This window comes from Euwallacea fornicatus, chromosome 16, assembly GCF_040115645.1.
Source record: "Euwallacea fornicatus isolate EFF26 chromosome 16, ASM4011564v1, whole genome shotgun sequence".
Taxonomy (NCBI): Eukaryota; Metazoa; Arthropoda; class Insecta; order Coleoptera; family Curculionidae; genus Euwallacea; species Euwallacea fornicatus.
This window is the reverse complement of record NC_089556.1, coordinates 3,974,965-3,993,257: the sequence shown is the minus strand read 5'-3', so window position 1 is coordinate 3,993,257 and position 18,293 is coordinate 3,974,965. Positions and strand designations below refer to the sequence as shown.

The window sequence follows — 18,293 nt, the reverse complement described above, 5'->3', positions numbered from 1 at the left end:
AAAAATGCTTCAAAAGGTATTTTTTATTTTTCTTGTTTTCTAAACCAAAAAAAATATTTACTTTTCAGCCCAACGGGAGTATGCTCTTGCATATCCTAAAAGGAATACGTTAAGCAGGAAAACATTTAAAAAATTTGAAATGAAAATGCAAGAAACAAAATTTTTTAAAAACCAAAAAAGAATTGTGCCAATTAATGCAAGGAGAAGGGATCAGAGAATTCTAAACAATCATAGACAAAATCCTATTGCACCTTTGTACATTGGAAGATTGCAAATGAATCTATCTAGAGGACTACTACACAAGGTTTTAAAAAAGAACCAAATGAAAGCTTACGATTTTTCAGCTGTGCAAAAATTGACAGATATTCACATTCAGAACGGATTAAATTTTTCTAATTGTATGTTAAATCGTTTAAGAGATAATCCAAATTTCTTTTAAAAATATTTATGGAGAGATGAGGCAATATTTTCCACTGCTGGAGTGTTTAAGAAACAAAATGTGCGCACTTGGTCCAGACGCAATCCAATTTTAATAAAATGAGTAAAAGTTCAAAGCAGAACAAATTATCATAAGCGGTGTGGTATTATCAACAATAAAATTATTGGATCAATTATTTTCAATGGCACTTTGACGGTTCAATGGTATTATGGGTATTTAAATAAAGACATTGTTGATTTCATTGAACATTTACTCCTTCATGAGCGTTATGAAATGTTTTTGTAACAAGATGGCGGGCCGCAACACAGCACATTTCTCGTGCGCGATTTCCTAAATTGGAAATATCACGAATTGGTAGGAAGGAACGGGACAATTTCATGGCCTCCAAATAGTCCCGACCTCACCCCGTTGGACACTTTTTTATGGGGATGTCTCAAAAACGAAATATATGGTAGTGAACTGGATAATACATTAGTTGCTATGAAAAGAAGAGTCACAAATATAATAAATCACATCAATCGAAGAGATATAATAACAAAATGCTTATACAAAATTTGAAAAAAAAAATACCGATTATGTGTTGAACATGGTGAATGAACTTTGAACATTACTTGTAAAATAATAACAACAACAAAGGATTAAGTTTATTCTGCCTTATTGGGACTGTAGTAATACAATAATTTATTTAATTTTAATTTGTAATATTAATTATACTCTTTTTGAGCTGCAAAGTAAATAGCTTGGGTTTAGAAAATAAGAAAAATAAAAAATACCTTTCGAAACATTTTGCTCACATTTTAAATAAATTGACAAAATTTGATATTTTTCTTCTTCAGTACATACCATTTTCCAATGGAAAATAGTGATTGTAAACAAAATAAACTATTGAGTTTAAATTTGAGACAATGCATAACAATCACAAAACGAATGACTACTACTGACTGCATGAGCTATATTGTTTTCAAAGCTAAACAAAATATATATTTGTAGAATATCGCTATCGAACTATGTTGCACGGGAGTATATTTTTGTAAATATTTAAAAAAATTATAAGATTTGAGGTGTGACATATATATATCGTTGAATGCGTAATAAAACGCAGAATTTAAATATGTAAAAAAAGTAATTCTTTATTGTTCAAAAAATTCAATATTGAATTGGAACACGTTTATTAAACACCTTGTATAAAACCGCTGACTGTCTTAAAAAACTACGTGAACTTTCAAGTACTTTTTGTTAGATTTTTTTTCTATTGCAATATATTAAGAAGTTAGAAAGAAGATTGAATTTTCGCGTAGACACCCGAAACGTCTCCCAGACGCTGGATACGGCGAAGCACAAACGTAAACTGGATATGGTCAGTGAGATTTAGACATCGTCTACCATAACTTGCGCGACCCGGATACACCCAAGGCATCATGGCTATAAATGAAGAGTTGGCAATGCACATTGGTGACTTTCTCGAGTCCCCACGGGTCATTGTATACTAAACAGACCTAGGTACCTCCTGGGAATGGAGGGCATTCCGCTTTGCACACACAGTGATGATAGCGAGAAATCCTCAGCTACGCTCCTAGGACTGTGCAATAAATCGACATGTCTTAGGCAAAATTGTTTTTCTTCTTTTGGAGAAACTTGCGACTTCTAAGTGAAGGAGGAGACTCCTTCATAGAATGAGAAGGGGAGAGCAATTTTATCGAGAAGGGAGGCGACGTGGAGCGAAAAGTAGTAATTCGGAAGTGAAACGAGCCTCGAAGGACTTAGCCGCAGAGTTTTGGCCACCTTCCTCTTTCGACTTTGCTTGTTAACGATGATTTTTGGATGACAATTCTGTGAAGCAATTTCGCTTGATAACGAGGAGAGGCAACCTTGTTTGAAACGTTCCATAGAAAAGGTCTATAAAGACAATGGAAGTTCAAAAATTATCAATCAACAGAAAATAGGGGAATTCGATGCAATGTAGATGACGAATTATTATCGGTGCGCGTTGGAGGGCACATTCCAAATACCTCAAGACATGCGATTTCTATCAGGTCTTGTTGAAGATAAAATCATAACGATTATACAGGATAAACTCGTTGTAGAATCCTTGCCATGCTGTCATCATAATTTATCGCAAAATTATCAATACGTCAGGTCACCGTAATGATGGTTTTCTCTTCTGTAGATAGCAACGCGGTTTTTTCCCGGGATCTGTTTCTCATGCTTCCTATTTAAGCCTCGGATTAAATATTCCATGCAAGTACGACTACTTTTTATTGGGTACGTATAATATATCTCAGTCTTAATTGGCTACGGCTATATTTAGAGAGTTTTGATACTATTAGTTGGCGTTCTGATAGAATTGATAAGAATAATTAAAACCGTAGTTGCAAGAGCTTTTCAATGACAAACTGGAACATTTCGAAAATATATAGTGTTTATTGGCGTCCATCATTGCACCTGTCGCATAATTGAGGCATAATTTTAATTTATGCTAATTAAATCTCTTACAGCGCAGACGCTCCGGCTTTTCAAATGGCCAGCAAAGTAGGTAATTACTATTACCCCTCGCTACGTAATTGCGGAAACAATAAAATGGACTGCTAATTTGGAAAATATGAGATTTTGCCAATTTTAGTACGATGTGTGTCCCCCGGCACAACAGGAAAAATTTGAAAGTTCCAAAGCCTTTTAACGTTATTCTGAGGTACTTACTACGTGTTACCAATCGTTCTCATATTGTAAGATCAATGAAGGTGCAACTAACCTGAAATGAAAAAAAAGAAAAGAATTAGTTACTTCAGTAATTACACGTTAGGATCGTGATATTTATAAAGTCTTATAGCACTGATAAATCAACGTTAAAAAATGGTCGACTAAACGTAGCTCGTTACACCATTATTTGTGGCTTTGTCCATTCGGCATTATTAATTAGTTTCCATTTAATCACCTTTGGAATTAAATAATAAAAAGAGTATTGGATATTGATGTTGGCTAGGGAGTTTTCGCATATTCCAGTAATAAAATATTTCTCTTGACAGTTTCCACGGATCATAAGTAAATATTATGGCGAATATATCATCGATATTACACAAAATGAAGTTATCATGTGAAACGCATGCAAATAATCCAATAGCGAAATTCAATACGGTTTTCAAAAATCCTTTATTTCAAAAACTCTTAAGAATATTGTTTGAAATTTGCGGCTAATTTGCTATTGGTCACGCTTATTTCCCTTCAATCTTGTTGGTTACTTCGAATCGTAGGTGATTTTTTACGTGTGGGTGTTATTCAAAGAACGCATGAGAATTTCATTCTTTACCATTCGTCATGGAATTTCGTATAAATATGGATGGCTAACATATTATAAACGCCTAAGTACTTGAAACCGGCTTGTGTGATTAAAGAGAGAAAGACCCATCAAGTTTCTCCACCTCGCGGTTTCTCTTTTTATTCCTTTGGATTTATTAAATTAACCATTTAATAACACTGAGTGATATCAATAAAATGTCCAAGTGGAGCAAGACAATATTTATTAAGTCACTGAAGACACCTATAGTACGCCTCTGCCAGAAAATTTATGGGGCGACTATGTAATTTCGAAAATAAATCATCAGTTGTTTTTGATGTTGCTGAAGTGAGCAAAGCGGAAACGGTCTTGGAAAACGGGTTAATTAAATCGATTTAGAGTTTCTTTGGCTTTTGAGAAGAGAATTGACGGAGAAGCGGAACAAATTAATTCCAGCGAAAACAGAGGAGATAGTTTTACATACAATTGTCTGAAAATCTCTCGACGTAATACGCATCGGTCCTATGGGACCCTTATTTGAGCGAAGGAATAACAATCGTTACCCTTCGGCAAATTGAAATGGAATTTTCTAGAAGGAACAAATATAAATTTGGATATCGAGGAAAAAGCAATGTTAATTCTCAAGAACATTGTTCGGGATAATAAAACTGCAGAACTACGAAATAATACTCGGTATAAGGCATTTTGAGGTTCTAATGGATCGATTGCCACATGGCGTACAATGAACAATAACTTTTTATGAATAAACAGGCAGCCAAACCGATTTATCCTAAGTATAAACGACACTTGTTCACAGTGGCAACCGTGCAACTTTACCAAATGATCACATAACGCGAAACTCAACCAACAGCGCCACTGGAATTGTAGCGCGGTGCACGCGCAATGTTGCAATTTAGAGAACGTGTGCAAATTTTTCTGAAAAAATTTAATTGTGCCATATGGCAATGAATTACAAAGTTTTCTCCGGCCTTAAAAATATGAATTGTCTTCATTGCTTATTTCATCAGTCTTTTCATATATATACACTAATAGAAATCCATTATTTATTAGGAAGAATCAGTGCCTGAACATATTTCTCGAACGAGACAAACCATCATTCAACAGCTATCGTCTTGTCGAGATATCACATTGCAGAGGGGCTCACATGGAGTGAGAGAAAGGGTGGATTCAGGAATGAGATGGTTCCCTAAATGTTTGCAAGGCTTCGCCCTCCCCCCGCGCTACTACTGTTATTGCTAGAAAGTCTAGCTGTTAAATTGGCATTAAAATAATGTGTCCCCCTTTATTACTACCATTAGATATTTTTACTTGAGAAAACCCACTTAATACGTGAAAAATTAGATGATTACGTCTACCGGCAATTTGCTTTGTGATCATGACGTTTGCTTAATTCTAACAGATTTTATCTCGCTCGGTATTGTTGAATTGTCTAGACTCAGTTACTGTATTATTACTATATCTACTCATTCTCATTTACTGCTGTTCTTAAGGCCGATTATGGTTTACCCAAGTAGTTCCATGACAATGTAAAGTAAGAAGAAAAGGTGAGCAGTAGAAGAATGAAAAAGTTAAAATTAAATTGGGTTTGTTTTTAAAATCCGAAGTTAAAGTTTATAAGTCTTACGCGACAGTTAGACGTAAAGCCGTAAGAGATGGATTACTTCATTTCTTATCTTCCTTCGGATACATGTTGAACAGCTGTTCATACTGTTGCCAGTTGGTATGCACTCTGTTTCGTTAGTAACAAACAACATACTAAAGCTTTCGTTACAACAATCGCATCGTCAATATTCATTCGTTGATCGATGCAATACAATTTAATACCAATAATGGAATAATTTACTTCGACGCAAAACGGCAAAGGCAAATTTCGTTGGAAATTGAACGAAAATGTTCGTTCAACAAGTCGAATGAAAAGGGAATGCTTATCGTAAATCTGGCAACACGGGTGAATAGTGGCATTAAATTGGACATGCGCGTCGATCTTTTTTTTAATGAAATCTATAAAATAACTTCCTCACTACTACTTTTTACGTTTTACGCCTTACTGCTACGGAATTACAAATCGACTCCTAGTCTCATGACGACGACTATAGTCTTGCCGTGCACTAAACTTTTACCATCAAAAACTATCTACGGACACATCCTAAGATGGCAATTGAACGTTGGTTTACGTCCTTCTGTTACTATCGAATGCTGATTTAGGTATATAACACACAACGTTTGGCAAACAAAAAACGTGTATGGCACAACTTGGACATGTCCATTTAATTTGTTTGTTCGTATCGTAGTCGTTTTGTGCAGTGGCATTCGATGCAGTTTTATCTAAGAAAGGCAAAGTATTGCTTAATTCATGCATCCTAAGATTAATCCTAATCAAAAGATGGCTCGTTTGAGAGCTCGATTTGATGAAAAAATATCTGGTTAAATCCTTAATGGTTCGATAACCTTATCCTTCGCTTTATTAAATCTGTTAGTTGGTTTGGCTTTGCGGCTGCAATAATTTATAGGAAAATAGCGTTAAGAGGAATTAAAACAATATTTGTCTTGGCCTTTAAGAAGTGCCGCTGTTAATGTGTGCTTATGGGCGAACGGTTGAAGTAGCTTACAAATGTGGGAAAACAAACAGAGAATCTTATTCGTTTTTAATTTTGCATAAACAATCTCAAAGGCTACCAAGAATCAATATTGAACCGAACTTTGAATGGAGAAAAAAATATTCCGATAGGTGAAAAACCTTACTGCATCATAGTTCCACTTCAGTAGAATATCTATTTTTAAAAGTATTTTGGGTGCAACATCCTATAGGAACGCATATTTCCATGATCTTTGGATTGGGTGTAAAAATATAACCCTTTAATATTGAAAGTGGGATTGTTTTACGACACGCTGAGGAGCCACATTTTCTTTTCGGAGGTTATTTTCGGTGCTATTGGAAATTTTGTAAACAACGTAAATTTTCAAGGAACGATTTTAAATATGCACGTATACGGTGGACATATTAATTTGTAACTAAAACATTCCGAGGCCTAATGTTGTAGAAATTAGAACGAAAACGCCATTAATATGCCGTATTTATTTATTTAAATGTCTACATTCCTCCAAAGGATATATCAAACGAAATACATTGCGATACTTGCATTTATCATTACATTCACGGTATTTGAATTATCTTGGTCTTGCATTAGCGGTGAAATCGGCGACATTTGTAGACAGTACAATGTTCTTTTCGCCAACCTTTTTTATAGCTATTAATACGTTATACATATTTACCTGTTTAATTTCAGGTGTATAGTGGCTTACTCACACGTATTGGCAAAACTTCAAGAGCTCGAAATAATGCGCTCCGTCACCCACCAATAAATATAAATCAAAAAGTTGAAAAAAAATCTAAAGGAAATTTCTCAGGGGGGATTTTCTCTAGGTACTAAATGGGTTTTACGTAAATAATCAGTGGCGCCAATAAACCGATAAGCAAAGTCAAACAGTTTATTGATATAATCCTCCTGTCATCAGCTGGAGTTGGAAGCGAGCTGAAAAGTATTTGATTACTTCTGAAAATGTCTGTTATCTAATTACGTGAGCTAGAAATTAATTGAAATCCATAAAGCACCAATGGCTTGATATAAATTTTATTGGCTTTGGTAAATTAGTTGCCTTAGATGAGCAGTAATTTAACAAGTATTTAATTGACCGTTTAATTTACAATTATTGCGGCAAGACCTCAATATTAAAGACCTCAGTGTTTGCTGACCATCAACCCGGGGCTGATAAACCGCACCCAAGTCTGTACTTCGTCGGTTATATCCTCAAATTATTTTTGCATTGTCAATAAGCTCAAGTGATAAGCTTTTAATGGCGTAAGAGAAATATTTAGTATGCAAGCAACGCTATTTAAAACTTCCTTTTCCTGTTAAGCCCTCCTTGCTATTAATTTTTAAATCAATGTGTTACATATCCGACTTTCTCACAGTGTTGCTCACACTTGAAAGAGATCAAAGTCTGCTTGAGGTTTCTAAAAAAAGTCTTTGATATACAAGTCTGTGGTGATGAGTATTGTGGTCAGCTGGAGATTTCATTATGCAGAGTGTCACAATTTCGTGTCGGAGTACGGAGATCTTGAAACCGAGGAGAGATCAAATTGAAGAAACTGAATCGGTTTTAACGCAATGTCCTGTATGATATAAACTTTAGTTGGTTCAAGTTTCTTAATAATCCTTAATCCTGTAGGAACAGGTTTTAGACTTGCAAATACAGATTTGAGTAAGTTCTCGTTTGGAACGAATAACCAAATTTTGTTCCTTATTAAAATTCTCTATAAAAGCGACTGTTGCCCGTAAAGTTAGCCAAAATATTTGGTAGTGGCAACGATGCGACTCTCCCATTTGATCACATGCGACGTAGATCCTTCAGTAGCGGCGCTGAAATTATGACAGAAGCTCAGAGCGATGTTACCATTTAAAGAACCGTGGCGAATTTTTAATTTTTTTAAAATTATTCTTAAAGCATGACCCAGAAGACGTTCATGATACAAATTTATGTTGCCCTTTCCGCAGCAAGTACTCTTTAATATAATGAAAGAAAATTAAATTCGAGACATTCAATTTTTCCTGATTACCTCTAGAAACATTCGGAATTTTGCCAATTCTAAAAGCTACTTTGATACAAATTGTAGAACTACTTTCGCTTGTCCCCTGCGATGTTAAAAGCTTCTATACACTGAGCCCTACAATTTTCTGGCACTCTGCTAAATGCTAAATGAGAATGAAGCTTTTGTTCGAAGAAAGTCTATTAACACGTTTTTCAATCATCCTTTTCCTCTGTTTCCAATGTTTACCTCGACAGAATAATGACTCAACGGATCTGTTGAAAATATCTGTCGGTTTGAGCGTGGGTAACTTAATTGAGAAACACACGAATGACATTCAAAAATAGAGCGAAAATAACAGTCTCATTCGCTGCTCAAGTTGAAGGGAATGAAGATCAATACGGGAGAGCATAATTTTGATATCGTGGGTCGATATGTAAAATCTATTGAAACGAACGAATAATCCGCAAGTGGGCCCAAGTTTAAGAACTTAAATGCGATAGCAAGAAGATGAGATAACAAGTCTTGTACAACGCAAAGGTGAAAATTGGGATTTATTAGAACTGGAAAATTCGTTTTAGTTGTCGCTTAATCCCATCAGTGTCTGTTAAGGCCAAGGCCAATACGTCACATTACCGTTATAAGAAATAGATAGATTGCCAGTGTTATGAATGACAATTTCAAAAGATTAAAAAAAAAAAACAAAAAAAAGAAGCATTCACCCCCCCCTCCAAATTATCAGAAAATTTTCGTAATATTGTCTTGGCATTAAATTAATATTTGCAACATGTCGACATAGTGATTATGTGCTTTAACATTAATTCGACATTATTTTGAATTCAAATTCTTTTCTAAATGTTCGCCGAAATCGCAAATCATCCATTATGTTTCACTGCAGTTAACATCAGAGTTGGAATGCCATAAAAACCGATTTGTCCGCAAAGATAAACTCGTGTCGCAAATCAGATGTTGCTAGTTAAATAATTTATTTTCGGACGCTTGAACTGGCCGTTGTTTCCTGGGAAACTCTATTTGCAAACCAATAAAATCCTGACAAAGTGTCGGTGTATTTAGCATGCCGCGTCCATTTAAAAATATGCATATGTAACTAATAAATAATAGCGGGTGTGTGACTGATCTGATGCCAAGAATTGCATCCGAATCGTCTCCAGCTCATCCCTCTGAGCGAGAGAAACTGCCAAAAGATTATTTCCGATTCCTACGTAAATAGGTTGACCCTAATATTAGTCCTGGGCATTTGCTGCTACCTGCGGAGCCGGACAGTTCGAAATGCCATCATCGTGTACGCGTCCATTATGCCGGGTATTACGTTACATAAACCTTTTGGGCTTCTATTTTCGAATAAAATAAACAACCGCGTATTTTCGTGAAGTCATGCGTGGCCATTAAAATTGTTTTGTTCTCCGAGTTTTCGATTTGAATCGCCAATAAAATGGCCGACAGTAAAATTGAGTTGTTCTCGGGATAATGAGCCCGGTTTCCCGTTACGCTTTTGTCTCAAATTTAGGTTATACGAGCGTTCTTGAAATCGTTTCGTGAACGGACCAAGCCCTCCAGGGTTACGCCCGCATTGCCCCCCCCCCCATCGGACTATGTTATATTATGTCGTCAATTGAGGCGTGTTGAGTATTTACTAATTCACACTTGCAAAAACACCGATAATAAAATTCAAATATTCATCGATTTTGAGAATGATCTGTAGATCATGACCGTTCACTATTGACAATCTCATATATATGGGTATGACATCAGTTGGTATGCATCAGAGAGGAGAATAAAAGTTTATTATTATTAACAGCAGTAAAACCTGACTCTCAAAGTATTTTACGGAACAGCTGGTACTTTGTCAAATTTAGTACCGCTCGGTCTATTTTCCTGTTTCATCGATCTTAAATCGAACTGTCGGAAATCCATGAACCAAAAAATATTCAAATCTTTAAAATAAAACTCAGTACTTGAATTTGAGACTCTCAGTAGTTGCGAACAAAGGGAACAGGGAAAATTATATTTCTGCGCACCACCCTAACTTTTAGAAAATATTCAGTGTTCAGGCATAATTTTGGAATTTGTTTTAAAAATATCTCGTATCTTTCGCAGCCAGATACGCCACTGGATTTTTGAAAAAATCGAAGGACCTAAAATCTGAAATATGAAGTTTTCAATCGAACAGCATATTTGACGTAGGCAACCTATTACCGGAAAAATAGCAGGAACTAAGAGGAAGTAAAGACAAGTAGAACTTGAACACTTTGGATTATCTATTTATATTTGATCACTTAATTAGTAAATTCAACCAAAGACTTAACTGCAAATTATTATAAGTCATCAAAATGTTTGTTTTATGGGAAAATTGCTTTCTAAACCCAACAACGATAATTAATGCTGAATTGAAAATTGTTCACGTCGTGCAGGTTGCCACTGTGACAGGCTGCTAGGAAATGCGTGCTGAAATATGAATATGCAAAAGTCTGAACTAAAGAGAATAAAGCAATAACAATACCAGAAAAGACCTAAGATAAAATGAATATGAATTATGATCATTGAGATTCATCAAGGAGAGGAAGGTCAGGTGATGTGTAGACGATCTAATATACAAAACGATTTAGTTTACCTCCTGTCAAATTTTATTAAATAATCTAAAATTCTTATCACAGTTATTTAAGCTCCACCAGTATTATCAAATTCGCTCAAAATTAGGGAAGATGTACATCGGTAGTGTCGCTCATTGAGACTCAACTCAGGGCTTACTGCAACGAGCAGGCAACCCACTATACATTACGATATATCTTAAACACTGTTGCCAGTTTTCCCACAGCATATTTACTAATGTTAACTCGATATACATTGGATATTACGGAGGATGTAACATGCTTTAACTGAATAAATACAATTTTTCATAGTGTTTACAAGATTTGGAACTGCAAAATTTTAATGCTAAGGTCTAAAACATCCCAAAATCGCAGTCCGACGACGTTACGCCACAATAGACAAATCTCAGGTCACTTTGTTCAAGAATTTTTCATGGGTACTCACCGAGAACCCACCGTAGAATTCTCGATGAACCCCAACTCGATGATAATTAAAGATCGTTTATTCGCTTAAAAACGTTCAATTTTGCAAGAAAAAATGTGGCACATTTCTGAAGTTTGAGGTCATTTTTAGCTAACATTTATTTTTTAAATTATGATGGTTCTCGTTCTTTGAAACTCAAACAATAAGGTTTCGCATTTTATTGCAGTGAGGTTGCACAAACGCATTAGGTCACGTCCGTAATAGTACCAAAATAGCGTTTGTTTCTACGACAAAACAACCGAATTAACACCCATTTCCAAATAGGGTAACGAGACAAAACAGAAGCTCTGTGTCGTGTTTCGTGGGAAGAAGTTAAAAACGCGCTATGGCGAAATAACCGCTGGTTGTCATTCACTTGGGAGGAAAAATTGCTGTTTGCAGGACACGTCTTTTAGAGTTATCGGCCTTTGTTTTTTTTAAGTTTGAACGCCATTAACAGTCACTTAGTGTCGCCTATATGGGTATTACCGTAATCGATGTCAATATAACTGGCTGATTACTGGGGAAATTAATGATTAAAGGCCATCAAGCATATTGACAGATTTGAACGGTATAAGCAATCTCGATCGATCTAACCACTTTCGCCGCTAGGAGCCAGAAAATAACGCTACTCCCAGCAGACATTTTGTTTTAGTATTTGTATTCCGACAACGCCATCTAAAGAGTTTCAGCCACCTTAAATTCTGGTCAATTCGGACATAAAAAAATGCGCATCAAGTATTACGAAATGTTCGGCTTTTTTTAATGTATTTGTTTTATTATGACACTTGGCAACCACCATTTTGTGACTAATGAATAAACAAATACTTGTACTATGACGAATGCTGATCACTGACAACAATATATCAGAGATCATAAGTTTTAATGAAGATAATAATATGTAAAGTATAGGTTGGTTAACATATTCCGGAAGGCAATTGTTTAGTTTTTCTACAACTAACTGCAACTTATTAGAAATTAAACGAAACATGGTCTCGTTACCGATCGGACACACCTTTACGGTCTGAATTTATCTTTGACTACGATCTCCATCATAATGTGGAAGAGAATGTAGCGTCGATGACTGTTTCGATTTACTTTAGCTCTCGGAATTCGATTTTCATTTTTCTATGGTTTTTCCTTGGATTTTTCGCAATTTTGAAAGTGGTTATGTGCGGGGGCATTCGAAAACGGCAATCAACACATAAGAACCGGTCTTCGCATATTACGAAAAACTAAAAAGGGAAGTGACATGGGATTGGTCGGATCAGATGCAAACGCGCCCACGAAGCTGAATCATGTTTTGCAAATCGAATTAAACGCAAAACTTGTCTAAAATAAATTATTTAGTCATCTCGGGCTTATTTGGAATAACTTTGGAATCAATTAAAATGTGAGATCTTGTAACAAAATGGGTAAATCGTAGATAAGTCATTACCCAAAGAGACATAGAAAGCAGCATGGCCGCTGGGAGCAAGTCACCGCGCAAGCTGAACTCTGTGACCATACCGATTTTTCCCTGGCGTGTCGGCATATTCGGGAACCCCCATACGTTCTTCCCAAGAAAATTAATCCCGCGTTTTATTATAATCAAAATAAATTGGCTTATAAAGGTTGAATTTCCATCATGGAGATGGGAGGGCACGCTCCGGGACGTACGAACAACACCCGCATGCATCCTGAAAAGACAATATGGCGGCGGGCACGTGACTGTATGCTTTCGTTGAGGAAAGCGTAAAAATAACCACATAGTAGATTTTCTAAGACTAAAAATAGACCCTGTGTTTATCGAAGAGGAAAGCGTTTTGTGTAGACGACGCGACTGGAGCTGCGTTGCACCAGAGGCAAACAACTGTACGGAGATTAATATATCACCAAAATGGCGAATTCTACTCGCTAATTTAGTGCAGATTTAAGGATTTCTCACAAAAGTTCCCGATCGCAAAAATCGGCTAGAAGTCACAATGTTATCATATGCAGAGTGGTCGGATTTAGAGTGTTTGACAGGAAAACCCCATTTCCCGGCTAGATAGGGAAATACTAGCGTGCATGTCAAGAGCTCGACTTATGAGAAAATATTAATGGCTAAAACAGTATTTTGATATTTTTACAGTCCACGGCGCTAAAGGGCGTTTTTCAAATTTTGGGCCATTTTCAAAATTCCTCATAACTTTTTTGTTTAGAATAACATTGAAGGAAAAAAAGATTGTTAAAGCACTTCTTCGATTTGATTCCAGTGGCGTGCTTAGTTTTTTTACTATAGCGTACCGTTTTGTCAAAAACAGACGTAATTTTTTTATTTTAAATGAAAATCACAGTCGGCTATGACTTCAATTTTAAAACATTTTCAACTATGTAAATATGTCTATAATTATTTTCAAAAACAACTGAAATATTAGACTTTTTGTGTTTATATTCAAGTTGGCTTCGTCGTCAGCTGTCCAAATAAAATTATTTATTTTATTTGTTTTCATTTTTGTGTCAGTTTTTCATTTTTAGTGTTGATTTGATGCCGATCTATCAAGTAAAAATGATAAATAACTATGAAAAATATGACATGATAAAGTGTTTCATGTCGTCAAACGAAATCTCATAAGCAGCCTGTGAGTTATACTACCATACTTATCTCGAGCGATATTAACCAGATAGAAAACTGTTTACGCAAATTGAACAAAAATTTACAGAATTATGGAAGCCTAAAAAAATGTAGAACAAACACTACAATATAAATGAAGATAAGGAAATTGAAGAACTAAATATAATTGAAGAAATTTTAGAATATCCAAATCAATCGCTTATTTTTGACAACTATAAACATACGTACACAGTTGAAAATGGTTTGAAATTTACATTTTTTTTAGATCATAGCTGACGGTAATTTTCATTTAAAATAAAAAAAGTTATGGCGGTTTTTAGACAAAACAGTACGCTATAGCAAAAAACTTGGCACGCTATTGGAATCAAATCGAAAAGACGCCTTAAGAATATTTTTGTTTTCTTTCAATATTGTTCTAAACAAAAAAGTTATGAGAAATTTTGAAAAACGCACTCTAGCGCCGTGAACTTTAAAGATATCGAAATATGGTTTTTGCCATTAATATTCTTTTGAAAATCGAGCTTTTGGCATGTATGCTAATTTTTTTCATATACAGGGTGGGCTACGAGTAACGCCTCGGAATTTCATGACAAGCACATTAGACTCACTCGACTTTTTCTCTGAGCTTCACATTTAGCTCACGCTTCCTCGAGCTTTCTGCATATTCCAAGCCATGAGGTAGCATGTAAGAATACGGGGAGTGGGGGTTGACGACATTAAGATGGAAACAGAACTTATTGCACTGATATTTGAAAGCAATTATTTATGATTGGCATTCTAGGAAGGAAAATAACAGAACTTATCTGAAATTTTTTTTTATTAATAACAGACACTGAATAAAATACGGGATGTTGTCTTTGAAAACCCTGGATTAAGCCTGTATAAACTTCCAGTAAACGTAAAGAGAATTAAATTTACACTTATATTTGTTTCTTGCGAAGACCAGGTGTTTCTTATTTTTCGGTAATCCGATACCAGTTGAAAGACACACCTTCCCGCCTCTGCCAGTTACGAAATATATTAAAAATGATGGTCAGCTCTTTAGAACACGAAATCTGTATCTTGCAACAGCCCAAAGAACTAAGCTCCAACAGTAACAACCGTCAGTATCTCAAAATCTACAAAAATGACTCTTATATGCGGCTACTTTTTTAATAGACTGAAGAAGAGATGACGCTGTAAGGGTCGTTTACGACGTTTTAAGGAGTTTCTACGACGCACTGACAAAATAGGAACTACCTGGAATAGTCAGAAGATAGTTTCCAGGACGTATCGGGAACTCTGGTTGCCCGCTTTAACACCAATCAATCCTAACGTAATCACCTGCATAAACTGACGATTTTTTGAAAATTAATGGGTGTATTCAATGAAGTGCGTTCCATTTACCCGATTGAGAATCCAATTGAATAAGCAATTAGGCATGTTAGGTGCCGCCACTGATCAAAGGGCCACCGCCAGTTTTTAATATAAAAGACAAACATCGGGAGTATCCAAAAAGTCACATATGTATAAGGAAACAGATTTACGTATTTCGGTTTTCTTTGCTCGGCGGCGCTTACGAGAACTCACTAATGACGCCGTAAAGGTAATGAACCTTACGATGGAAATTGGACTTAAAATAAGATATTTTTCAGCCGCTTAGGTCTGCCTACTTACTATAAATAAGCATTAAGCCATATTTCATCTTAGAATTAATTAGGAGCTACACATCATGTTAGGTACGCAAATATTGATTCATAGAAGGACGCACTTTGATGATGAAGTTGAAAATGATGTAAAAAGTAATAAAATGTAATCCGTTTAATAGGTAGTAATGCGGAAAGTCAATCTCCATAATGTATTCTTGTAAATAAGACTGTTACATCTTCATTAAGTCGAATTCCTGCGTTATTCAGAAATGTCATTGATAATTTTTATGGAGTTTTCAGAGCAAATGCTTTTAGTCTAGGAATATTTATTAAATTAGATTGAAATTAATTTTATAAGACATAAATATTTATGTCTGGAAATGGTAATTTAAATAGACCAATGTGTCGCACAGGAATTTAATTTGTTGTACACGAACAGGTAATTCGAAATGTTGCGTAGTATAATGCATTTTGTTGGGGCTTGAAATGGAAAATCTAACCAGAAAATCCCTCAGCGACAGGTTTTGAAGGTCCAAAACTGTAAATACTAAAAGGGCCACATCTGCAGCGGTCGGTGCTAATGTTTCACAGTGTCAGTCACTATTCACAGTGACGTCACATATTAATTGGCCAATTGCATGAGCTGTATCTAGACTTTTTGGGCGGAATCTGAGAATTTTTTTTCCCTAATGACACCAATCGAAAACTCAACTCCAACTAACCAAACAACGATTTCTCTTTTTGTGTCGCGGCGTGGACTCCTGTTGACAATTCTGCTAACAAATCACGTAGTAACGTATGAAAGTATGAATATGAATAACTAATTCTAAATGATTCAAATTCGTTTAAACAAAGCTGAGGATTTGAGGTCACAGCAATAAAATTAGGTGCTAAACTATATTTTAAATTCTATGACAGGTTCGGATTATTTAAATCGTCAACAAACTGGTTCGGATTAAGTTTCCATTAGATCGAAATCGTCAAGTTATTTATTGATATAATGTCTAATGAGCCAGTTCTTCTGCGAGTGGGGTCAAGTAAACTAAATTATGAATATATTTTCGACGAATATGCATGCTTTCATCGCTTTGATAACACCAAACGGGTGGAGTTGGACTAATATGAAATTGAGGAGTCAAATTAATACTAATCAAATCTAAAGTTATGCACAAACACGAATCGGTGCCAGTGACATCTAATACCACAATGACCAAGAAGTCAATATGTTAATTCCGCGTGTTGTGCTATTACTTAGTGTATTATTGCATTATGACCACGGTTACCGAATTAAATGATGATTTAATAGTTTTTAGTTTTGTTACTTGTTTGATTTGTCACTTGACGATAAATTTCGCGTTGACGAATCGCATCTAACCACATGGATGAATGAACATTAAGAATTAAAAATGGGGCCTCCCGCAGCTACATAATTAATCATTTCCACTTGTCATTACTTTACAGGTGAGCCTTAGCAATAAATATTTTGCCTGTTGATCCTGTTTCGCAACTTGTCTTTTGAAAAAAAAAAGGGGGGGAAATGGCAAACTAATGGGTACCCCAATTTTCCTTCTCAAGTCTAAACAAACGGGAGATCTCGACATCACGGAAGCGTGTCCGATGTAGTAAATTGTTTGCTTTGATGTCAATCAGGCGCTCTACATAAAATCTTATCGCTGAACTAATATTTATTGAAACTCAACATCAATCGTTTGTTATAGTAAGTTACCGATACTTTAACAACATTACATGTTTTTGCGACAACAAAATCGACTAAATAGCATCTTTGATTTCAACTCGTGTGGTGTGAACTACACCAATTCGGCAATCTGACCGATACGTGTACTACGGCTTAAGATAAAAAGGTCGAATTACATTTGGGAGATAGATAAGAAGATGAGGAATGCGACAATGCGTGTATACATAATTTAGTTTTTATTCTCAAAGCGCTGAGCTAAATTAGTTCCTTTACGAGCTTTAAACAGCATCTCCATTAGGTGAAAAAGACTCCTTTTTAAGAAATCTCCTTTGAAAGTTCGTGATACCTGTGCACACTCATAAGCGCAGTTAATTAGAAGTATTTTATTTCGCAGGTTATCTAAAAAAAAATCACCAAGCGTGGAAGATTTATTGTAGGTGCCGGAATTAATTTGTTCCCACAGCAAGAATGCCCACCAGACGCCTCAATGACTCGAAAAAAACAGGGGCCTAAATAAATAAAATGCAAATTTCGCTTGAGAAATGTTGAAAACTTAAGCTTTATAAAATACCAAGGAAAGTTCAAATGTGCGGGATTGTCGTCAGCATAATACTTATCCACAATAAGGCGCCAGATGGTCACCATTTGACCATGTTCACTACAAAAGAACTCCCAGTACCTTCATTACATCTGTTGGCCTTTAAGAGAGTCCCTAGGCACGCCCTTTACATTTTCGCCAAAAACCATTTACATTTCAAGCTGATATGGCACGGTTCTTAAACGTGCCTTGAGGGCCGCAATTAAATTGGAATAACGAAAATTGACTAAATTCTAAAGAGTTCAAGGAATTTCCAGAATAAAATTCTTACACAAAACCCATCATTCATAATCTTTCAAGCACCATACACAGTGATTTCCAAGTTTGCGATTTTTTTAAATGTTAATGTCAAGGTAAGATATTTGACTTTGGATAGTATTGGTG

General features: G+C 35.6%; 1 protein-coding gene across 7 annotated transcripts in view; it reads right to left on the bottom strand.

Moving 5' to 3' along the window:
• how (protein held out wings) overlaps nucleotides 1-18,293 on the bottom strand; it is a 39,957-nt gene that overhangs the window by 18,125 nt on the left and 3,539 nt on the right. The window lies entirely within an intron of this gene.